This window comes from Artibeus jamaicensis, unplaced genomic scaffold, assembly GCF_021234435.1.
Source record: "Artibeus jamaicensis isolate MK-2021 breed Jamaican fruit bat unplaced genomic scaffold, CSHL_Jam_final contig_384, whole genome shotgun sequence".
In the NCBI taxonomy this organism is placed as follows: domain Eukaryota; kingdom Metazoa; phylum Chordata; class Mammalia; order Chiroptera; family Phyllostomidae; genus Artibeus; species Artibeus jamaicensis.
Genome location: NW_026521810.1, coordinates 6,205,612 through 6,230,833, shown reverse-complemented (window position 1 = coordinate 6,230,833; position 25,222 = coordinate 6,205,612). Strand labels below are relative to the sequence as shown.

At 43.1% G+C, this 25,222-nt stretch overlaps 1 protein-coding gene across 4 annotated transcripts in view; it reads right to left on the bottom strand.

Annotated features, from left to right (window-relative positions):
• The window catches only part of NCK2 (NCK adaptor protein 2), a 153,923-nt gene that overhangs the window by 44,168 nt on the left and 84,533 nt on the right, over positions 1 to 25,222 (bottom strand). Inside the window, exon 1 of one of the 4 annotated variants that reach the window (XM_053664625.1) lies at positions 10,089 to 10,140. The exons of the other annotated variants lie outside the window; for them this stretch is intronic. The gene's annotated coding sequence lies outside the window, so the exon portion shown is untranslated. Of the gene's footprint in view, positions 1 to 10,088; positions 10,141 to 25,222 lie in introns of those variants that run through there. 4 annotated transcript variants of the gene reach the window in all.

Sequence of the window (25,222 nt, the reverse complement as noted above, 5' to 3'; positions counted from 1 at the left end):
TAAAATTTTTTTATTAACATCAACAGATAAATACAGCATGTTACATATCTAGGGAAGGTATACCTGAATGACTAATATGAATATAACTGTCAAGTATTTCAGCAGCTCCATACTTCTTGGGTAAAATATGGGCCAGCATTTTTTCACCAAGAAAATTTAATATTTAGTCCTTCAATTGACTAGAATTTTTTTCAAAACCAGAAAGAAAGGCATAGCGAAAAGACCACTGACTATAAAACCCCTTCCTCTCTGACTCAAAGGAGTTCTCATTATTTCACAGGGATGACTTCAGGATTATAGAGGCAACCTACGCACACTGCTGCCATGGAGGTGTAAATACCATTTTTAAATAACATGACACTTTTCTGCTAGATGCTGGAGAAGTTTATAAATAACGCATGTCCTCTTTCATAAAGTAAGTTCAAAATTTAGAGATAACAAACCTCCGGGGAAGGTGGCAATGTTTAATAAAGTTTATGTATAATGCATAGAACAACCAATAGGATAGAGTTTACACAAAGCTCATCTCCTAAAGGTAGACGAGTTTGTAATCTACTTTCAGAAAATGTCAGTCCACACCATGTGCCTCTCTATCCTGACTTACCACCTTCCTGTAAGGTTAGATTTCCAGAGTCATAAAGGTAGTTTTTTTTTTCTTTAAAAAAAATAATAAGAGGATGCTGGGAAGATGGCGACGGAGTAAGATGGAGCTGATACTAGCTCCTGTACTCATGGGTGAAAATCCTGGCAGATCTATAGAGAAACAGCACAATAAACCATCCGTTACCCAGCATTTATGAAATTAAAAGACCAGAGATTGTGACCGACGCTGAAACACCAGACGGCGGCAGAGTCAGCTACTGGAGCTGGGTCTCACGCGGCCCCTGTGCTGACACCAGAGCAACAGGCCTGGGAGCCAGGGAGTCAGGTATGGGAGTCGGACACTTCAAGCCCCTGTGACGTTCCTGGGAGACAGAGGAGTCAGGAACCGGAGCGGGGACACCCTTGTGCCGATGCCATAGCTACCAGCCTGGGCAACGGAAGGGTCAGTTGCAGGAGCTGGGACACCAAAGGCCCCTGTGACGCCGCCATAGAGACAGGCCTGGGCCCTGAGGAGCCAGCTACGGGAGCCGGGAAGTTTGCAGATCCTGTGCCGCTGCCATAGCGACAGGACTGGATGCCAGGGAGTCAGGTACGGAAGCCGGGACACTCCAAACCCCTGAGACAGCCCTGGGTGGCAGAGGAGCCCTCTACGGGAACGGGGACGTTCTCAGCCCCTGTGCTGCTGCCATAGCGACGGGACTGGACACTGGGGAATCAGGTACAGGAGTTGGGACTTTCTAAGCCTCTGTGCCACTGCCATAGAGACAGGACTAGACACCGGGGAGTCAGGTACGGAAACCGGGACACTCCAAACCCCTGTGACGGCCCTGGGAGGCAGAGAGAGCCAGATACGGTAGCCGGGACATTCCCAGCTTCTGTGCGACTGCCGTAGTAAAGGGCCTGGGTGCTTGAGGAGGTGGCAACTAGAGCCAGGACATTCAGCAGTGGTAGGTGACCAACGCAGGGACCAGCGCGAGGACCAGCGTGAGTGTAGGTGGAGACGAAGAACATCAAGAAACTTCAAGGAGTCTGCACCACTGAACTTCACAAGGATCATACCACAGAAGTTTACACCATAAAACCAGTGTTTCAGAACAGATCAATTTTGGAAGCAGACTACCAAGAAGAGTCTTAAACAATGGGAAGACAAAGAAACAATCCCCAAATGAAAGAAAAAGCAGAAACTTCAGAAAGAATGTTAGATGAAATAGACACTGATCAACTATCACACAGTGAATTCAAAGCACTGGATATTACGAAGTTCAAAGAGCTCACAGTGAACTACCAGAAACTACAGGGGAACTATAATGATCTCTCTGCAAACTACAGCAACATCAAAAAGGAAATGGAAACTATTAGCAAGAGACAAGAGGCAATGAAGAACACAATTTCCGAATTGAAGTACACGGTAGAAAGTTTCCAAAGTAGGATAGATGAGTAGAGGATAGGATTAGTGAGTTGGACGACAAGGTAGAAAGCATCTCACAGAAAGAGCAAGAAAATGAAAAGAGGCTCAGAAAGAATGAAGAGGGATTAAGAGAAATGCAAGACAATATGAAACGTAATAATATCCGAATAATAGGAATACCAGAAGGAGAAGAAGAAGAACAAGGGATAGAAAACGTATTTGAAAGAGTAATGAGAGAAAATTTTCCTAATTTGATAAGAGAAAAAGTCTCACAAATCCAGGAATCACAGAGAGTCCCAACCAAGAGGAACCCAAGGAGGCCAACTTCAAGACACATCATCATCAAAATGGCAAAATTCCAAGACAAAGAGAGAATCTTAAAGGCAGCAAGGGAGAAAAAAGAAATAACATACAAGGGAGCCCCAATAAGGTTAGCTACTGACTTCTCAATGGAAACACTTCAAGCAAGAAGAGAATGGCAAGAAATATTTCAAGTAATGAGAACCAGAGGCCTACAACCAAGGCTACTTTACCCAGCAAGGCTCTCAATCAAGATAGATGGCCAAATAAAGAGCTTCCAAGACAAAAGAAGTCTAAAAGAATATGCCTCCACCAAACCAGCTCTACAAGAAATACTAAAAGGACTGCTTTAAGGGAAGGAAGGATAAGAGGGAGACAGAGAGGAACACAGGTACAAAAATGGCAATGAATAAGTACCTATCGATAATAACCTTAAACGTAAATGGATTAAATTCTCCAATCAAAAGACACAGAATAGTTCAATGGATAAGAAAGCATGACCCACACATATGCTGCCTACAAGAAACCCACCTCAGGACAAAAGACCATCACAGACTAAAAGTGAAAGGCTGGAAACAAGTTTTCCAAGCAAACGGACCAGGAAAAGAAGCTGGGGTAGCATTTCTCATATCGGACAAAATAGACCTCAAAAAAAGGCCGTAAAGAGAGACCCAGAAGGTCACTTCGTTATACTCAAGGGAAGAATCCACCAAGAAGACATTATATATGCACCAAACATAGGGGCATCCAAATATATCAAGAAAATCTTAGAGGACTTCAAGAAAGATATTGACAGCAACACAATTATAGTAGGGGATTTGAACACCCCACTATCAAAAATGGACAGATCTTCCAAACAAATTATCAACAAAGATATTGTGGCATTAAACAACACCCTAGATGAAATGGACTTAACTGATATATATAGAGCCCTTCATCCCAAAGAAGCTAAATACACATTCTTTTCAAATGCACATGGAACATTTTCAAAGATAGACCACATGATAGGACACAAAATGAGCCTCAAAAAATTCAAGAAAATTGAAATCATACCAAGCATCTTCTCTGACCACAAGGGACTGAAATTAGAAACCGACCCCAAAGAAAAAAACCCAAAGTACCCAAAAACATGGAGACTGAATGGTATGCTATTAAACAACGAATGGGTCAAGAATGAAATTAGGGAAGAAATCAAAACGTTTCTGGAAACAAATGAAAATGATCTCACAACAACCCAATACTTATGGGACACAGCGAAGGCAGTTCTGAGAGGGAAGTTTATAGCAATACAGGCCTACCTAAAGAAAATAGAAACATTTCAAACAAACAACCTAACCCTACGCCTGCAAGAACTCGAGGAACAACAACAAAGACAGCCCAGAGCAAGCAGAAGGAAGGAAATAACCAAGATTAGAGCAGAATTAAATGACATAGAAACTAAAAGCACAATTTTAAGGATCAATGAATCCAGGAGTTGGTTCTTTGAGAAGATAAACAAAAGAGACAAGCCTTTAAGTAGGCTCATCAAGAAAAGAAGAGAGAGGACACAAATAAACACAATCAGAAATGAAAAAGGAGAGATTACAACTGATACCACAGAAATAGAAGGGATTGTAAGAAATTACTATGAAGAACTGTATGCGAAGAAATTTGAGAACCTAGGGGAAATGGACACATTTCTAGAAAAATACAATCTTCCAAAACTCAGTGAAAAAGAAGCAGAAAATCTAAATACACCAATAACAGCAAAAGAAATTGAAGCAGTAATCAAAAAACTCCCAGCACACAAAAGCCCTGGACCAGATGGTTTCACAGGAGAATTCTACAAAGCATTTAAGGAAGAGCTAACCCCTATTCTCCACAGACTATTTCAAAAAATCCAGAAGGATGGAAAACTCCCAAATTCTTTTTATGAAGCCAGCATCATCTTAATTCCAAAACCAGAGAGAGACACAACAAAGAAAGAAAACTTCAGGCCAATATCGCTGATGAACATAGATGCTAAAATCCTCAACAAAATATTGGCAAATCGCACCCAACAATATATCAAAAAGATCATACACCATGATCAACTGGGATTCATCCCAGGGATGCAAGGATGGTTCAATATTCGCAAATCAGTAAATGTAATACATCACATAAACAAAAGCAAAGACAAAAATCACATGATCATATCAATAGATGCAGAAAAAGCTTTCGATAAGGTACAACACCCATTTATGATAAAAACACTCAGCAAAGTGGGAATACAGGGAGCATTTCTCAAAATAATAAAGGCCATATATGAGAGACCTACAGCCAATATCATACTCAATGGGAAAAAACTAAAAGCTTTTCCACTAAGATCAGGAACAAGACAAGGTTGTCCACTTTCACCACTTCTATTCAATATAGTATTGGAAGTTTTAGCCACAGCGATCAGGCAAGAAAAGGAAATAAAAGGCATCCAAATAGGAAAGGAGGAAGCAAAACTGTCACTGTTTGCAGATGACATGATAGTGTACATGGAAAATCCTATAGACTCTACCCAAAAACTGCTCAAACTAATTAATGAGTTTGGCAAAACAGCTGGTTACAAAGTCAATATCCAGAAATCAAAGGCATTTTTGTATACCAACAGTGAATCAGCAGAAGCAGAAATAAAGAGAAAAATCCCATTTGATATAGCAAAAAGAAAAATAAAATATCTGGGAATAAACCTAACTAAGGAGGTAAAAAACCTGTATGCAGAAAACTACACAGCCCTGAAGAACGAGATCAAGGAAGACACAAACAAATGGAAACATATACCTTGTTCATGGATTGGAAGAATTAACATCATCAAAATGTCCATACTACCCAAAGCAATATACAGATTCAATGCAATACCTATTAAAGTACCAATGGCATATTTCACAGACATAGAACAAACACTTCGAAAATTTATATGGAACCATAAACGAGCCCGAAGTAGCAGCTGCTCTTTTGAGAAAGAAGAACAAAGTAGGGGGGATCACAATACCTGATATCAAACTGTATTACAAGGCCACTGTAATCAAAACAGCCTGGTACTGGCATAAAAACAGGCACATAGACCAATGGAACAGAACAGAGAGCCCAAAAATCAACCCAACTCTCTACAGTCAATTAATATTCGACAAAGGGGGCAGTAACATAAAATGGAGTAAAGATAGCCTCTTCAACAAATGGTGTTGGGAGAACTGGACAGCTACATGCAAAAAAATGAAACTTGAGCACCAGACTTACACCATACACCAAAATAAATTCAAGGTGGATAAAAGACTTAAATGTAAGTCATAACACCATTAAAGTCCTAGAGGAGAACATTGGCAAGAAAATCTCAGATATTTCACGCAGCAACTTCTTTACTGATATGTCCACTAGAGTAAGGAATGTAAAGGAAAGAATAAACAAATGGGATCTCATCAAAATACAAAGCTTCTGCATGGCTAAAGAAAACAGTATTAAATTAGGAAAACATATTTGCCAATGATACCTCAGACAAAGGTTTAATCTCCAAAATATACAAAGAACTTACACGACTCCACTCTAAGAAGACACCCAACCCAATTAGAAAATGGGAAAAGGACTTGAACAGACACTTCTCCAAGGAGGACATACAGAACATTCAGAGACACATGAAGAGATGCTCAATATCATTAGCTATCAGAGAGATGCAAATTAAAACCACAATGAGATACCACTTTACACCAGTCAGGATGGCTATCATAAACAAAGCAACAAACAACAAATGTTGGAGAGGTTGTGGGGAAAAGGGGTCCTTAGTTCACTGTTGGTGGGAGTGCAGACTGGTACAACCATTATGGAAAACAGTATGGAATTTTCTCAGAAAAATAAAAATCGACCTGCCTTTTGACCCAGCAATTCCACTGCTGGGATTATATCCTAAGAATCCTAAAACATCAATATCAAAGAACCTATGCACCACAATGTTCATAGCAGCACAATTTACAATAGCCAAGAGTTGGAAGCAACCTAGGTGCCCATCAGTAAATGAAGGGATCAAAAAATTGTGGTACATACACACAATGGAATTCTATGCTGCAGAGAGAAAGAAGGAGCTCCTACCCTTTGCAACAACATGGATGGAACTGGAAAGCATTATGCTGAGTGAAATAGTCCAGGTGCTGAAAGACAAATACCATATGATCTCACCTTTAAGAGGAAGCTAAACAACAAAACAAACAAGCAAGCAGAAAAAAAAAAACAAAGACACTGAAATAGAGAACAAGGGGATAGTGACCAGTGGGGAGAAGGAAGGGAAGTTAAGGGGAAGAAGGGGGAAGGATTTGGAGGAACAAATAGGAAGGACACAGGGATGAGAACTAAGGGGGGTGGAAATGGGAGGGAGGTGGGGAGCAAGGGGTGGGGGAGGCTGGGGTGGGAAAAATAGACAAAAAACTGTACTTGAAAAATAACTAAATAAAATTAAAAAAAAAACAAATTAAAAAAATAATAAGAACAGTAATAGGAATGGGACTCAGAGAATATCCCATTAGAATCCCACATTTGTTTCTTAATTCTACAATTTTCAAAAGAGCTTCTAACAAGGACAGCACATCACTTAAGACCAATCAAAGCAATTTATTAATTTTCTGCATGACTTTAGGTAAGGAGCTTGCTGGTCATGGTGTACACTGAACATCCCATGGGAACTTAAAAAATACCAGTGTCTGGGCTTTCCCACAGATCAACTACTGCATTTTTCAGACCATAAGACACACCTAGGTTTTAGAGAAGGAAAATAGGGGGAAAAAAATTTGAAGCAAAAAAAATGTGGTAAAATATTTAATAACATAAATAATATTTCACCAATGTAAATGTAAACAGAACTCAACAGCAGCATTAACAATTATTCCTCAAAAATGGGGAGGGGGTGTGTCTTATAGTCCAAAAATATGGGTATATCAGATTCTCTGGGAGTGGGGCCCAAGCTTCAGATTTTTACAGCCTGTGACTCTGATGGACCTTAGAAAGGAAAAACCAAGAGGGACCTGAGTCACCAAATGGCCTCCGCAGGTTGCATTCCTGGTCACTAGACCTGTGGCCTGTAATGAAAACTCAAATGTTCAGTTTAAGAAAGAAAATGGTGAGTGTATGGTGGGTACTTGACACACATGAACTCATTTAATCAACACAACACCCCTTTTCAGGGAGGGAGGTGTTACCCTTTAGGAGACTGAGGATCCCAGAGACTCAGTGACTTGTTAAATGACAGAGTCAGGATATTAGCTCAGGTCTGTTGACTACCAAGTCTGTTCTCATCTGCTCACTCAGGGGTGGGTAGGTGGTTAGGTGAGGGTCTAATGTGTGGTCTATGTTTTGGTGGACATATTCCAACCCACAAAATCTATGATTCTAGGACAGGTGAAAATAAAGAGTTCGTATGTGCCTAGGAAAGGCTTGGTTGCTCCTTAACCATTGCAATGGTTTCAAACTGATTCTAATGAATTTATGACAGCTTCCCATCAATTGAAAGCTTCAAGGGGCCAGCCAATCAACAACCGCCTCCCTCCAGAGAAGTTGGCCAATCAACAAGTGCTTCACCCCCAGCACTACAGAAGGCTAGCAATCAACAAGTACCTCACCCCAGTGAAATCCACCAAACAAAAACCGTCTCACTCCAGAGCTTCTGACTGTCAGCCATCAGCAGCAATCCCACTGGCCACACAGTAATCACACATACATGGGTCAACCAATCTATGAAAAGTTCCGCTTACGAACCTCAACTAATACCTGATCCCATATTCCCCTAAAATCTTCATCAAAGGAGCTCTGCGCAGGAGACTGATTTGGAAGCACATGCTCCTGAGCCAACCAGAAACACAGTCAGCTTTTTCGGGAGCAGGGTTGTGGCCATGGGCGGCTGCCTTCCTGGCTCCTGCTGTGACATGCCAGAGCACTGCCCTCGCGGATCCCAAAGAGGTGGGAAGGAAGAGCGCCCATATGGGAAGGGAGCAAACCTAGGGGCGATGGGAAGAGGTGACGCTGGGCTGCTGCCAGGTCACTGGCAGGGGGCTGTGACAAAGGACAGTTGTGGGGAAGGGGACCAAAAAAGGAAACTGATTTCAGTCTTGAAAAATAACAGTTATCAGAGGGCACTCGGGCCAAAAAGGTGTAAGTGAGAACCAGGGGTAGGAAGAACACATTACTAAGCAGGAGAATTAAGAATACATGACTCAGGAGAGAAATTTAAACTAAAAAGTAAACAGCATATGTGTTTCTGGATGTTTTCTTTTTAAAAGCTATTTCAGTGTGAGGTGAAGTGCCCTCCCCTTGCCCCACACCAGCACCCTGCGCTCCCGCCAACGGTTACTCTTTCTTCTCTCTGCCAAGAGGGATGGGAAAGGCGGCTGCAGGCCCAGTCGGGAGGGAACTGCCTGTTGGGCAAGAGTGCAGATTTCACCCTGAGACCTTGGGAACTGTCTCTAGGACCCTATTTTCTTTCTAAAGAAACAATCCTGTTAACAACATCTCGCTGGGTTATAGCAAGGTTACATACTCCTCATAATAGCCTGTGTTCCTACAACATCCAAAAATGGTCACAGATATTTCCAAAGAGGTCTTGGGGATCAAGCTGAACCACTTGGTCATAATGGCAAATAGAGGATATGAGTCAAGAAGCTGGGATTCTAAGCTTAGCTGAATCATTTATGTGTCCACTTCAGACTCCAGCTTATTCTAGAAAATGGAGATGAGCATCTCTGCCTAGCCCTCACAAGGTGCTCAGCAGGAGCACGATAAGCAGGAGCACGATAATGTGGTCCTCGAGAGGCTGGGGGTAGTTCTTACGGACAAGGCCGGAGTCCTGCTGTGCTGCCTCAGCCTAGCAGCCTCCTCTGTAACAGGGGGTGTTAACAGCACCTCACTGCGGAGCCTATGAGGAAACTGAGCACACTGCCCATACAGAAGGGACACAAGAATGGAAACCACACTTCAAACCCATTCTACACTGCAGCATCCTTTCTACATTTGGGGGTGGGTGGCTGTGTTCTAGTGACTCCTTCCTTCGGTCAGGATTTACTAAGCACTGAGCGTATAGTAGGTAGTCTTCCAAGGCGCCAGGGTTCCTTGGTGAGCAAGACAGGCCATGGGTATGCGCCTTGTGATTCAAGCCCTAGGCATAGGAACACCTCTTCAAAGACACTCAGTGTGGGGCAAGTTGCTTCAGCAGCAGCAGGAAACTACCCCGGTGAGTAATTATGCCAAGGTCAGTCCAAAAAGGGAATGCCGTCTACACTTTCCCTCCTTTATTACAACACAATGTTTTCCTCTCTTGGTATATATCTGCAAATACTTCAGGAGACCTCAAAGAAGTGTTCTCAGAAGCAACGAAAATATCTTATAAATTCTGTATTAAAGTTTCAAGTTGTGTCATAGATCAAGGACTTGCCAGATGCAGATGAATCTGACAGAAGTTGGCAAGAACCTGTGTATGCTTTGGGGGACAGAAAGGCCAGCTGGTGGCTTTTCACAAGCAGCGTCACTAATCACAGCTAACACACTTCAACTTTAAGTAGGACACAGTATGGAATCTAGTGGCTGTTCCAACTCTGAGGAAGTTAATTAAGCTGTGACAAGAGTCAAGGTCTTACCACTTCCCTAAGGCACAAAGACATACTACATGTAAAAGAGAAAATAAACCATAGCACTCGGCTCAACACAGCCCTTCTCCATAGGGAGGGACAGGTGCCAGCAAGGCGGACACTGGAGCGCTGGACAGGCACTCGGCTGCAGACAGGACACTGACACTCACCTGGTCCCTTGGCAACTGTCTCATACATGTTAGCACACCAGCTGTTCACGGCAAACCTCTGAAATTACCTACAGATACATTTAATAAATGGGGAAGCACAGGAAAAGAGACAGTAAATACAACTCACGCAAATCCACAAAGCTAGGATCCAAAATGCCCTAGAACTGTCTTATCCTAAACCCAGGCTTCATCTGTCACCCTCTACTGCCTGGTAGCATTCCTTGGGAGCAGAATTTTGTTAGCATAGCTGAAAACAGAAATTTCAAGGGTGAGGTAGATGCTGATAAATAAGAACTGAGCTCCAATTTCATTTTGATAAACTGATAAGTGAAAATACTTAGGGAGAAACAGCAGTAACTCCCAATTCTCCAAGTATATCTGGGAAAGGTTGTATTGTTTTTATAATATTTCATTAGAGGAGGGGCAAAGGAAGCCTACACTACTTGAAAGATAAAAGTTTCCGGATCCCAAAACACAGGGTGTGCGGGGAACAGGCCTCTGTGCTGCTGACTTTGGAGCAGGTGCCACTGTCCTGCAGCTGCTCCTGCTGAGGGGGGCGGAGAGCACTGCGTTGAATCACTAAGACCCCTGTGACCTTTGCTCCATGGGCTATTTTGGAGAGGGTCTTTTTATGATTTGCTTAAAATCATTCAAATTTTATTGGATAATAGTCAAAGCTTGTGGCCTATAAAGCCTCTACAACTCTGACTTTGTGAAGGTTCCCTCTGTGGCCACCGACATGACCCATTTCCGTAAACGTTCTCCTCCAGGGGGAGAAGGCCGGGGCATGAAACCCAGTCTCAGCTCGGAGGTGGGTGACCTTGGGGGAAGCTGGTTAACTTCTGTGACCACAAATTCTGCATCTGGAAGTGGAGTCAGGGCTCCTGTGGGGATAAAATGTGGCAATGAATAGACCAAGGACTCAATACCTGGTCCACGTGAAATAAATGTCAGACATTCTTGCTTTTCCTCTACATTCATTTCATGCCGCTTCGGAAGAGTCATTGGAATGAATGAAGCTTTTACAGGGCTTCAAAAATAGATCTGCACTAGATTATACAGTACCACTTAAAAAGAGAAAACTTAAAAATCACAAGACTGATGTTATAAGGTAGGGCCATACAACTGGGAAGTGACGTACCATGGATCTTATGTAGGAGGGTTTACAAAAAGACACCAGTGGTTCTTGGGTACACCCCAGCTCCCACAGTAGTGGATACTAATGATACCAGCTTTTTCTTTTTTTTTCCAAGTAGGCAACTCAATATTTACTAGGAAATGATCACAAATTACAAACTTAAAAATTCTGACCAACATGATGATACCAGCTTTTTAGCTCAGCAAGGTCTTCATGTGTCCACAGTACTTACTAGAATACATTTTAAAGACCAGGAGATGAAGGCAAGTTCTTTTTAAAGCATAAATTTAAAGTATCCACTGATATTTATTCCAGAGAACCAGCAAGTGAAGAAAGACACTTAAGCATCCAAGGATGGGGGAGGGGTCACTGTCTTTTTGTGCTCCTCCTTGGCTGCTTGCCCCTGGCCCAGCCCTGGGGTCCAGCGAGGAGCGAGCTCCCTCCCCACTGCTGGCTGCAGGGCTCCCCCCCGCCAGGTTGCTTTCTTACGCTGCTGGCTCCACTGCCCACCAGACATCCCAGGAGCCCGGAGCGGTGGTTACCACTTTCTGAAGAGTAATTACAGCAAGTATTAGCAGAAGCCCATGTACAAAATATAACACGACTTCTTTTTAAAATTGTGGTAAAATATACTTAAAACTGGTTGAAATGGTAAATTTTAAGTGTACAGTTCAGTGGCATTCAGTACATTTACAATGTTGTGTAACCACCAACAACAATCATGCACAGAAATTTTTCATCTTCTAAAACTAACTCCCTCTCCCCTTTCCCCGACAACTACCATCCTCCTTCCTGTCTCTGTAAATTGGAGAAAAAAATTACCAGACCTGCCAGAAAGTGGAACTATATGAAAGTTCAACAACCAAGGGGCTAAAGACAAAACATTCATCCAGACTGGCAGGAGGGGCAGACATGGGCAGCCGGGTGAAGAGGACTTGTGGCAAAGTGGCAGCTGGCGGACCAGGCAAGGCAGTGGCTGCAGGACCAGGCAAGACCAGGCAATCCCACATTTGTGTGTGGATAAATTGGGAGAAACAAATGGGGAGCAAGACAGACCATGCAACCCAATTCCAGTGTGGAAAAAATAAAGCCCCAAAACCTGTGACTGAAAAAACCCTGTGGGGGTTGAGGTGGAGGAAGGAACCCTCAGCCTCATAGGAGAGTTCAATGGAGAGACCCACAGGGTCCTAGAACGTACACAAATCTACCCACCCAGGAATCAGCATCAGAAGGTCCCAACTTGCTTGTGGGTAGTGGGGGAAGTGACTGAAGGCTGGCTCACAGCAAGCGCATTGTTCCCTCTCAAACCCCTCCCCCATGGACAGAACCACAAGGAAGCCACTCCTGGGTTACCCCACCCTGCCAAATAACTAAGGCTCCGCCCCTTGTTACAAAACAGGCATATATATATATATATATCCCAAATGAAAGAACAGATTAAAGCTCCAGAAAAAATACAACTAAGCAACAAAGAGAGAGCCAACCTATCAGATGCACAGTTCAAAATACTGGTAATCAGGAAGCTCACAGAAATAGCTGAGTATGGTCACAAAACAGAGGAAAAAGTGAAGGCTAAGAAAAGTGAAATAAATGAAAACGTATGGGGAATCAACAGGGACAGGAAGGAAATTGGGACTCAAATCAAAGGTTTGGAGAAGGAAGAAGTAAACATTCTACCAGAACAGAATGAAGAAAAAACAATTCAAAAAAATGAGGGGAGAACTAGGAACTGACAGGACATCTTTAAATGTTCCAACATCCGAATCATAGGGGTACCAGAATAAGAGGAAGAGCAAGAAATTGAACACTTCTTTGAAAACATAATGAAGGAGAACTTCCCCATTCTGGCAAAGGAAATAGACTTCCAGGAAGTCCAGGAAGCTCAGAGAGTCCTAAAGAAGTGGGACCCAAGGAAGCACACACCAAGGCACATCATAATCACATTACTCAAGATTAAGGATAAGGAGAGAATCTTGAAAGCAGTAAGAGAAAAGGAGACAGTCACCTACAAAGGAGTTCCCATCAGACTGTCAGCTGATTTCCCAAAAGAAAACTTGCAGGCAACAAGGGGCTGGAAAGAAGTATTCCAAGTCATGAAATCCAAGGATCTATATATATCCAAGATTGCTCTATCCAGCAAAGCTTTCATTTAGAATGGAAGGGCAGATAAAGTGCTTCCCAGATTAGGTCAAGTTAAAGGAGTTCATCATTACCAAGCCCTGTTAATATGAAATGTTAAAGGGACTTAGAAAAAGAAGAAGAGCAAAACTATGAACAGTAAAATGACAACAAACTCATAACTATAGACTGAACCTAAAAAAACAAAAACAAAAACAAAAATGAATTAAGCAAACAACTAGAACGGGAACAAATCCATAGAAATAGAAACAGAGATCACATGTAGGGTTGTCAGTGGGGAGGTGGAGCAAGGAGAGTGGGGGAAAAGGTACAGGGAATAAATAGCATAAATGGTAGGTGCAATATAGACAGGCGGAGATTAAGAATAGTAAGGGAAATGGAGAAGCCATGTACGACCCATGGACGTGAACTAAGGTGAGGGAATGATGGGGGAGGGTACAGGGCAGAGGGGAATAAATGGGAGAAAACGGGACAACTATAATAGCATTATCAATACAATATAATTATTAAAAATAAGTAAATGAAAATATAAAATAAAAAAACCCTAAAAGCCCTGGTCGGGCAGTTCAACTGACTGGAGCATTGTCCGTACACCAAAAGATTGAAGGTTCAATTCCTGATCAGGGCACACAGCTAGGTTGGGGGTTCAATCCCCAGTCAGAGCACTTATGGGATGGAACTGATGTTTCACCTCTCACAACAATGTTTCTCTCTCTTGCCCTTCCTTTCTCTCTAAAATCAAAAATACCCTTGGGTGAGGATTAAAAAAATTAAAAAACAAATAGCCTGAAAAAAATTCCATTGTGTATGTATACCACATTTTTTTTGTCCATTCATCCATCGATGGACCCCTGGGCTGCCTTACCTTTTGGCTGTTATGAATCTGCTTTCAGTTCTTTGGGGTGTATAGGTTAAAGTGGAATTGCTGGACCATATTGGTTGTTCTATTTTTAACTTTTTGAGGAATCACAAAAGTATTTTCCACAACAACTGCACCATTGTACATTCTTACAAGGAGTGCACAGGGTTCCAATCTCTACATCCTCACCAAGATTTGTTATCTTGTTTTTTTGACAACAGCCATCCTAGTGGGTGTGAGGTACACATAATTTTTAAGTGAACCTTTTTTACCAGATCCAGAACAGGATTTGTTAGTAGATGGCAATTTTCAAGAAAAATAAAATTTTGTACTTTATAATAAATCTGCTCAACTCCATTTGCCTCCTTTTAAAGAGGATGCCTGTTAACTTTTCATCCTTCCTGCCAATGTCGGGTCACACCCCCCACCCCTATAAAACCACATTGAGAAAAATACCTTAAAATGTGAGTTTATCAACCAGTTCTCAAGAGTTAATCACCAAGCAACTCATTTTACTAAGTGACAACTAAGTGAAATGTCTGGATAAAATCAGTATTCCAAAGACCAGACTACAAATCAATACAACTCATTCCCGCCTAGGGCATTTTATAGAGAAATGAAAGTGGGAACTCTGTTGCTTCAGCTAGAATCCGGGAAATGCTATTTTTTACACATAATTTACCACTCAAGCCATAAGAGTATCCATGTTGCTAGTCTTCACTACCCCTTCCTCCATTTCCTTTGTAGGTGTCTTAAACACGCACTACACTGGAAAGGAGGTTGTGAAAGTTACATGATACCTGAGTACCATGATTCTGGAGAATCACTGTCAGTTTATAAGCCTTTTTTATTACACAGTATTAATGGTAAAACAAATAAAATGCAAATAACTGCACTGGAGTTGGAAATGACACAGTCTGAGGCCAGCCCGAAATATATCACAGTGATGAACACTGAGACAAAATCAGCAGTGGAAAAACACCCTGGAAGGTCAAATTCATAGAAACAGAGTAAAAACCTAGTGGCCAGAGGCTTGGGGGCGGGGCAAACAGGGACAGGCTGGTAAAAGGGATCAGCTTTGAGCTCTATGATCTGAGGATCTAGGATGAAATATGTGACTGTACAGTTAGGAACATGGTATTCTATAACTGAAATTTCCTAAGAGAGAACTTAAATGTTCTCACCAAAAAAAGAGACAAACATGTGAGGTGATGGATGTGTTTATTAACTAGACCGACAGAATCCTTTTACAATGTATGTGTATATCAAATCACCACTCCATACCCTTTAAAACCTTACAATTTTATCGATCTATTCTACCTCAAAAAAATGAACCTAAAAAAAAAGGAAAAAAGAAAAATATCCTCTATGAAAATGAACACTGATATCTTTGGTGAAACCAGACCCCCCTTTAAAATGCCCAGAGAGTGAAGCGTTTTCAGATAATGCACACCCACTACTCACAGAGGAGACAGCCATCGGTCACTATTTTTAGGAATTTATTAGACCTATTTGTTCCACAACCAGAAAAGTAGTTGTAACTTTTATAACTTAAGTATCTATTTCATAAACTTATCAAAATATGTCATTAGCTTCCTCATCTCTTTCTAATGAATTCAGCCACATCAATTAACACCTGACCTTTGGCCTTATTGCCTATTATTCATGATTCTCTGAACAAGGGTGAAAAGAGAAGCACATTAATAAAAAAAAACACGTAAGTCTGGGGTCTCACAACTGTCAAGTATGATTAAGCTACTGAGATCTTTTTAGTTCTCCAGATCTATGTGGCTTATGCCCACATTCCTGAGCATTCTTCGGTAGACTTCCCGCTTTAACAGATGTGGAAGCTACAGAGAGCCCCTCTGTACCTTGCCTTGGGGATGGAGACCCTTGTCCATCATGCTAAGCAGAGAGCCTGGTCCTGGGCAGGTAGGGACTGAGTACATGAGAGGGGACAAGGGCTACCCAGGGTTTAATCACCACACAGAGACCTGTGTACAAATGCTTTTGGAAAAATAAGTGCTAACATTTATTTCAAGTGTACAATTCTTTTAAGGAAATCCTCCCTATCATTCATGATAAGAGAATGAGGAAATAAAGATTTTTAGCATATGTACTGATTTTTTATAATAAATTTTATTTTTTAGAATAGTTTTAGTTTCCCCTATTATTAACATCTTACATCAGTATAGTACATTTTAACAATTAATAAACCAACATTGATATATATTAACTGGAGTCCACACTTTACTCAGATGTCTTTAGTTTTTTACCTAATGCCCCTCCTCCACATTTTAATCCTGGGATCCCACCCAGGACACATTGCAGTCGTATCTCCTTAAGGTCCTCTTGGCTGTGACAGTTTCCTAGACTTTCCTTGTTCCAATGACCTTTATAGCTTTGAGGAGTGTCTGTCAGGTATTTTGTAGTATGTCCCTTGGGGTCTGTCTGATGTTTTTCTCCTCATAAGAATGATGTTATGGGTTTGAGGGGAGATGACCACAGTGTTACAGTGTCCTCGTCACTGCACTGTATCAAGAGTACATACCATCAACATGACTCATCACTGCTGATGTCAACCTTGATCACCTGGCTGAGGCAGTGTCTGCCGGCCGGGTCTTTCCGCTGTGAAGTCATTCTTTCTTCCCTTTTCCTTATTGCGCTGTTTGGAAGGATGTCTCCAAGCACAGCCCACACTTAAGGGTGGGAGTTATACTCCATCTCCCTGAGGGAGCCTACCTACAAAATTTTTTTGGAATTTTGCACAAGAGACTTGTCTCTCTTCCCACGTTTTAAAATTTATTCAATTACTTACTTATATGGGCTACAATCCAATATTTATTTTGTTGCTCCAATTGTTCTAACATTGGCTACTGAGTGCTCTTTCAGTTGCATCCTTCATCTCTTTGACATACCACTATCATTGTGAGTGCATGTGTGTGAGCACGTGTGAGCTTTGTGTGTAGAGTAAGTAGTGCATGCAGGTGTGAGTGTATGTGAAAGTGCATATGTGTGTGGGTGTGAATGTGTGTGTGTATTGAGCACAGCCTTACTTCTGGCACCACAGGATTCTGCAGGTTCACCTCATATCTCTTCTGCCCCAGTCTCAGAATCAATATGGCTGATTTCACAGTAACCAAGAGGATCTACATCCCACTTTCAGTACATTTTACACACGAGACTCTTGTATTAATTCTAGTCCGGCTCCTGGGGCACAGTGCTGTTAAAGACAGATACTATTCTGTGACAATGATGGTATTTGATTTCAAACTAGCCTTCCCTCCTGCTAAACAATGCTTTTAAGTAACACTCTGCACTAGTTACTTAACTTACTTCTCCAGTGTCTGCCCTGCTGACTACCCCATCCCCCTCCACAATCACAGCCACCTTCTCCCACAGCCTAGTTCTCCAGGTTCGGTCCCATCCCCACCTCCTCACTAACCTGTGCCAAACCTCCTGATCCCACCTACAGTTTTTGCTGTACATACTTACATATGACTTCAAGTCTCATTATTTTTACCCTTGAATTAGATGAGCCAAAGCAAAGTAACACATGTTAAGAGCACTTGCAGAAATCTCAGTGGCTATAAATCAGGAGTTTGACAAGGCCACCAAAAGTTTGAAGGGGGTATGTACACCTACCCCACACCTGCCTGGGCAGTTGAATATGCAACAGAAGCACTCACGACCTGCGACCAGTCCTGTTTAAATTTCCGATCACTGGCTCGGGCAGCCCTTGGTGCTGCCTGGCAGCCCGCTCCATGTCCCTCTCTGCCCCTGTGAGGAGCCAATTGCAGACCTTTCTTCCCCACCTACTCCTCTCTCCTCCCCTCTGCTGCAGTCTCAGGTGATGAATGGCCTTGCTTCTTGTTTCACTCAGGAAAACATAAGCTGTTAGAAGGAAATGGAAAGGTTTTCTTAGGCTCCGCCGAGGAAGAAATGCCAATCAGCCACAAAGTTAGGCAGTATAGAGCTTTATTGGGGTTTGTGTGCCTGGGTGAGGTTCCCCGGCCCACACAGTGGGGCCAGGGAAGTTGCGCCCAAGCAGGGAATGTGGCGGGGGGTTTAGTTTGGTTGGCTCTCTTCGTGGGAGCTGGGGATTGGTCCCCTTTGAACAAAGCGGCAAATTGGTGGTTCTCCTTGGGCTCAGGTTGCCAAGCGGATAAAGCCCACCCTTTCGGCTCTCTGGTTTGACATCAGCCATCTTTTCCAGGTTGTAGTTCAGCTGCCGTCTTACCCTACCCCACCCATCCTAACAGAAACGTCTATCCACACCTGAGAATATTGCACTGTCTCTTTGTTCTGGGGTGAGAACACCAGATGGGTGCTCTTCCGAGGCCTGTCTTCTGTGCACTGAATACCATTCCCTCTTGCCTCCTGAAAGAACCTGCTCCTACAGTTATCTGCCTGTGCCACTGTGTCATGAATATTTCTCACTTCCAGGTCATCTAATCTGCACATTGACAGTGGACACCGTTCATCAGCCCTTTCCAGAACATGCCTTTCACTTGGCTCCTTGGTCACATAGCCCTGTTCTTCTCTTTTTCCCTGACTGTTCCTTCTTAGTCTCCTTGCTGGCTCCTACCTGTGTTTCTGACCCACAGATGCAGGAGCAGCCAGGCTGTCTGGGGCCCCTACTCCATCCCCACTCCCTGGATGAATCTATCCGTCCTCCTGACTCTGAGTACCACCTCTACCCAGGCTGCTCCCAATGTAGGTCTCCATCCCTGGCCTCTCCCTGAATGCCAGACTTCTATTCCCACCTGCCTGTTCGACACCTCCGTCTGGATGTCTGATGTGCACTTCGGACTTAACATTTCCAAACAGAACTCTTCACTCTCCCTACCACAACGAACGAAAGCAAATCAAATAAATAACAACAAAAACCTCCTGAGTCCCACAATGTTCTCTTTTGAGCAAATGACATAGAAGACAACCCATTCACCCAGTTGTCAATGAGGCCAAAAACCTTAGACTTTTCTCTCACACTTCCCATCCGTTTCAGTAAACCCCAGAGGCTTGCCTTCAAAATCTGTCTGGAATCCAACCAGTCCTCGCCCCTCCACTGTGCTGCTCCAAGCCAGCTCCCGCCTGGACTGCACAACTTCTTCCTACAGCTCTGGTTCCTTCCCTCCACACAGCTCCACTCTATCTCCCTGACAGCAGCCTTGTGACAACTGTAAAATGGACAGAGGTTTGTGTTGCTGCTCTGTTCACACGTCCCTGTAGCTTCCCATCATATCAGAATAAATGCAAAGCCAAAAGCAACTTGGTCCTGAGCTCTTCCTCCAAACTCACGCCCCTGGCCCACGCCTTGCTTTTCCTTGGAAAAACCAAGGGAGCCCTGGCCCCGGGCCCCTGCATTCACCAGGCTGCCTGGGGTGCTCTTCCCCAGACATCTGCACAACTTGTTCCCTCCCTTTGTTCAGGCCTCTGTTCACCTCTCTCTGTTCCCGCCCTCTCATAACCCATTCCTGACTAAACCCAACTCTTTGCCCGCCCCACCTGGCCCACCAGGTTTACAATGGCTGCTCCCTCCCCTCCACACCTTGCTTTTTTTATCCATGATGCTAACCAGTATTTTACACATATTTTTATTAACTGATTGTCCACTTTCCCTCACTCAATGCAATTCTTTGAGGACTTTGTCTCCTTGTGAACAGGTCAGGTAGAAGGGCCTGAGCCCATGACGCCTGCGGCAAGTATGTGCTGGACCGAGTGGATGAGTGGCCTGCAGACACACGCTGGGCAGCCGCGTGGGGCTTCCTCCACACAAACCCCCTCGTGGGTCAGCCCTCCTACACTGAAGTCCTCATTTGCAGCTGGAGTCAAATGTAAGAGGCTTCATCTACCACAATCTCATCTTTAGTTACAGTTATGCTTATTCTATTTAATAAGGGCTCTTTACTCATGGAGGCCATAGGAGAATTACAATTAAAAATTTAAATTTTATACTGTTCAGCTACTTTGAGTTAAAGGGAAAAAGCACATGGAATATACATCAATATTCATGAAATACAGATCAATGAATGAAGAGTAAATCTTCCAGCTATTTCTAACAACCAAGTAGCACAGCAACAGATAATGAAAAAGATGTATCATCTTTTTGTATCATGATACTAAGATGTATCATCTAAGACTAGCAAAAATAACCTAAGTACTGTCAATAAAATTCCAGCATTTAAAAACTTTGTATTCATCTTTTTCAGCCTCCACATTAAAAAAAAAGTTGTTGAACACTGAAACAAAGTGGATATGGCCTTTCAGCAGGGCTATTAGAATACAAAATACCCTTCTATGTGAAGGCACTCAAGTTTATAAACGGTAGCCCTGGCTGGTGCGGCTCAGTGGACTGAGTGTGGGCCTGCAAACCAAAGGGTCACTGATTCCATTCCTTGTTGGGGCACATGCTGGGTTGCAGGCCAGGTCCCCAGTAAGTGGGGCATGTGAGAGGCAACCACATATTGATGTTTCTCTTCCCCTCTTTCTCCCTTCCTCTCTCTAAAAAATAAATAAATTCTTTAAAAAATAAAAATAAAGAACTGGTATCTAGAATACATAAAAACACACAATTCAAGAAGAATGAGACCCACAACTCACTTGAAAAGCAAGCAAAAGACGTCAATACATAAATGGTGAAAAGACAAAAAAGCTCAACCACATTCATAGCTGAGATCACAGTGCGATACCCTCTTACAGTAGATGGAAAAATGAAAAACATGATGAGGTGTCAGGAAGGTCATGAAGCAGAGGGACTCTCCGCATTCTGCTGTAGAGAGTAAAATGGGAAGACCGTTTGGAATTATGTTGTAAAGGTGAACACTGACATGCTATACGAGGTAGCAACTCCACTCCCACTTATTGGCAGGAGAGAACTCTGGCAGTCAGGGGACCTGCCCGACAATGCTCAGGACGGCGCTGCGCATGATGACAGTTAAGGAAGAGGAGCAAATAACCCAGTCAACGGCGGGGTGATAAATGGGTCTACTGTCACACAACTCAGTACTGCCCAGCAGTGAAAGAAGACCACTTCCCCAAATGACTGCCCAAAACCACTCTGGGCAGAAAAAGGCGAAGGACTAACTACATCCCACATGGTTCCACTTTCATGAAGCCCTCAAACAAGCAATTGAAAAAATATTGTTTAGACTTGTGCGTGTATATGGTGTAACTAATTTTAAAAAAGGAGGGAAATGAATGATTGAATAAACATATGGGTGAGAAGAGACAGACTTCTCCAGGAGATTTCTAAATAAATTATGTAGCTATTCCCCCCTCAAGGTGGTGGAGCTTACTCCCCATCTTAAGTGTAGGCTGCACCTAGAGACTTCCAAAGAGGGCAGCATGGAACAAAGAAAGAATTACTTCATCACAGAGAAACCTGACATGGTGATCAGGGTCAACAACACATTGATGTAAGTCCAATGACCAATGTGTACTCTTGATGTGAGAATGACACTTTACCTCTGTGGTCTTCCCCTCAAAACCCCATAACCCTATTCCTGTGATTTTCAACCAGTGTGCTGCAAGAATTTTTAAAACATGAGATTCCTGACTCAGTCAGGAGCACTGACCTCTTTTCCCTTAGATTATCGAACAAAAAATGACAACAGCCAATGTAACAGGGTGCAGCCAAGGGGGGGGGTCCCAAATACTAATTTGGAATGAGGTCCAGAACTCAAGGTGTCCAGGAAATATTAGAAAGATATATAGGATGTCCTCCCCCCACCCCCACAAGAGTGAGTTGGGGGAAGGGGCACACGGTGCAGGAACATGCAGAGTTATTTTGTACAGCAACAGCTATGGCTTTGCAGCTAACCTCTGGCATGGTCATTTAACATACCTATAACCTTTAATTGGGTGCATAGATATGTTAAATAGCTGTGGCCATGCTTTGAGCCGGGGGGATGGAAGTGACTTCCATCCAAGATGTAACTAGGTGGTAACTTCCCCTGGTTACAGCGCCTGCATGAAAGCTTGGAAATGGCTGGCTCCATGCCATGGGGCCACACCTGCCCAGACTCACTATGGCAGCCCAGTAAAGCTGGAAGGATGCGGGGATACTTGCAAGTATAATGGATTATAGGGGGAGTCGGAAATGAGGCTGCAGAGGAAGACTGGCCTGGGTATTTAAACCCAGATGCGGCAGCCATTGGAGGGGAGAGCCACAAGGCTTTGGCAGAGTGGGGATCCCCACAGCTTTGGCGAGAGTGAGGACCACATGGCTTTGGGGTGCTCCCTTTTGCCACGTGGCTTAGGAAGCAGGAAAGACTTTGCCTAGAAGAAAAGGGGTGAGAGGATTCTTGCTGGTGGGCCATGAGAAGGTGCTGTGGCTTTGGATTAACAGGATATCCTTACGGAGACACAGCTGATGATGCCGGGAGCCTGAATCACAGACTTCTGCTTCTTCTCCTGAGATACGGTACCCCAGACTAGGGCAGAGGGAGAAGGAAGGACTGTGTGCATCTGTGGGTGTCCTAAAGGACTTTAATATTTTAATGAAGACATTGGGTCACTATTTTAAGTCTGTATAGCTTTAAATAAATATTTCCTTTTTCGCAAATCTCTGGCATTGAGAGATGTCTTTCTTCTGGCAGCAGGCACAGCGAATCTATTGGGGGGTCCTTTTGGTAATTGTATATCGTACCCCCCTTGGCCCTGTTCTGTAACACCAATACAAAAATAGCTATGTGTGAATGAAATCAAAATTATACATATATTTTCATCGGGTCGGGAAAAACATATTTTTTAGTGTACCACAGAATTTTAGTAATTAGTTTATGAAGCCATGAGATGAAAAAGGTTTAAATCACTGTACTAGTCTAATGATGAGAAAAACAGTAGATAAATTCCAACTGAGAGACACCTGACAAATCCTTCTCAAAACTGTCAAGGTCATCAAAAACAGGGAAAGCCTGAGATTGTCACAGCCTAAGACATGGGACAACCAAACATACTGCAGTATCCCCGATGGGATCCTCTGTATCTGGTGTTTTTCTTTGCTCTGAATTACACTGTATCTGATATTAAAAGTCACTCCTATTTTCTTTTAATTATGATCAATGTTTGCACAATGTATCATTTCCATCCTTTCATTGTTAATATACTATATACATATATAAAAGGTGTCTAAAGTATGCTAGGTTATGATGCAGGACACAGAGGAACATTCAGTGGCAAAGACACCTGCTTGGCAGGTACCCAGTGTTGAAGGGAGAGGTACTGTGGGGATCCGTCTGCAATGGTCCGAACTCAGGGGTGCTGGCTGATACAAAGGAATCAGAGTCCTTTACCGGAATCCATTTGGGATCTGGTTGTAATTTGGAATTTCTGGTTGGTTTGTTATATTTTTGCATAAAAAAACCCTGAGTGATCAAGTATTCTATACAGAAGCCTTTTAAATAAGTTTTCCATTCCTAAGACAGTCAAAATGACAGGCCTCCCCATAAACATCATTCACAGTGCAAGTAAAACACCCAAAGGGGGCAGAACTGGGCCCTGTGGAGTTAGCCTTCAAGGGTCACGGAATGTCCTAGCAGTCAGCTCTAGAGTCGTACAGGCCATAATGCAATCATTCATTTAATCAGAAGATCCTGGGGAATTTGCAGTGCCAGGAACTCTAAGATAGAGGGACCATCAGGATACTAAGACACGAGGGACTTCCACCTTGAGGGCTAGAAGGTCTGGTTCTGGAATGGAACCATTGCAAACACCCTCAGGATGTGATGTAATTGACAGAGAAGGACTGATTTTGTGTATGCTGCCTTTTGCAAAGTTGTAACTATTTCACATTCCTTTTGTGCTCTGCAGGTAACCCAGTTATTGGGCCTGAAACAATTGGGCCAAAGAAAGGACTCTGTAAAAAATCCCTACAAGAGTCCTTTCACAGAAGATAGTATCTGGTACATGATTTCCTTACTGAGGCATGTTTTCCAGAAAGAATCCCACTATCCCGAGCTGGACTCTCCCCAAGTAGAGAACATGAGGCACAGAGAACACAAGACAGAGGCAGAAGTACCAGAGGTCTCGTTTCTGGTATGTTCTAGGCACCACAGTGCCCCGAGCGACTTCCTGTTTCTTCATGATATTTTGTTAGATTTCTGCGCCTAACATCAGTCTCCCTTGAGAGCTAACTCACTGTAAAGATCAAAAATCAGAATTATGTGGTGTGTTCTAGATACCTCATCTAAGACGAAGCTGACACAAGTCTTCGTCCCACCTCCTCCCTTTCCTCTGCCCTGCTGAAATGGGTCTGAGGGCTGGAGCTTTATCTTGGACCATGAGCCAGGGCCAGTTCCTGAGAAGAGCAGAATGGAAGTCAAAAGGAACTTGGGTCCCTGAGGATTCTCTGGTGCAAAGCTACCATCCCAGCTCCGAATAGCCTACCTCTGAGTTTGAGTGTGTGAAATAAACTTGTATATGTGTAAAAAAATCAGAATTGCTGATAAATACTGCAATTAGTTATGGAATGAAAATTTTTTAAGTTTCATGAATTCTCTAAAGTGTGAATATATGAAAATTCTCAAGTGAAGGACTGCAGATAAAATGTCCCTTTAAAGTGGACACTGATGTCCAGGCCCCTCAGCACAGTCAGGTCTACAGCGAGGCCTAAGCCCCTCATGCCTCCTCAAAACAAATGCACATTTCTTGGCTAAAAGACTGGAACACCGCACGGTGACAGTCACCTTCCCCCTCTCCTCTTATCTTACTTATGCTCTCAACCACAGACAGCCCCTCATCTCTCCAGCCGGGAGAGGATATAAAATCCAAGATCCACATTAGCAGTTTCCAAAATGGCTTGATCAGAATGACTGGAACAAGCTTTTATAAAAAAGCACAAATGCCCAGGCTCCCCCAAATCTAATGCCTGGAGTTGGGACTTGGGCCTGGGGTTCTTGCATGATTATGAGAAGGACCCAGATTTGGGACCAGTTCTGATGAAAACATTTACACCAGTGGTTCTCTCCTGCATCAGCACAGCTGAACCTATGGAAG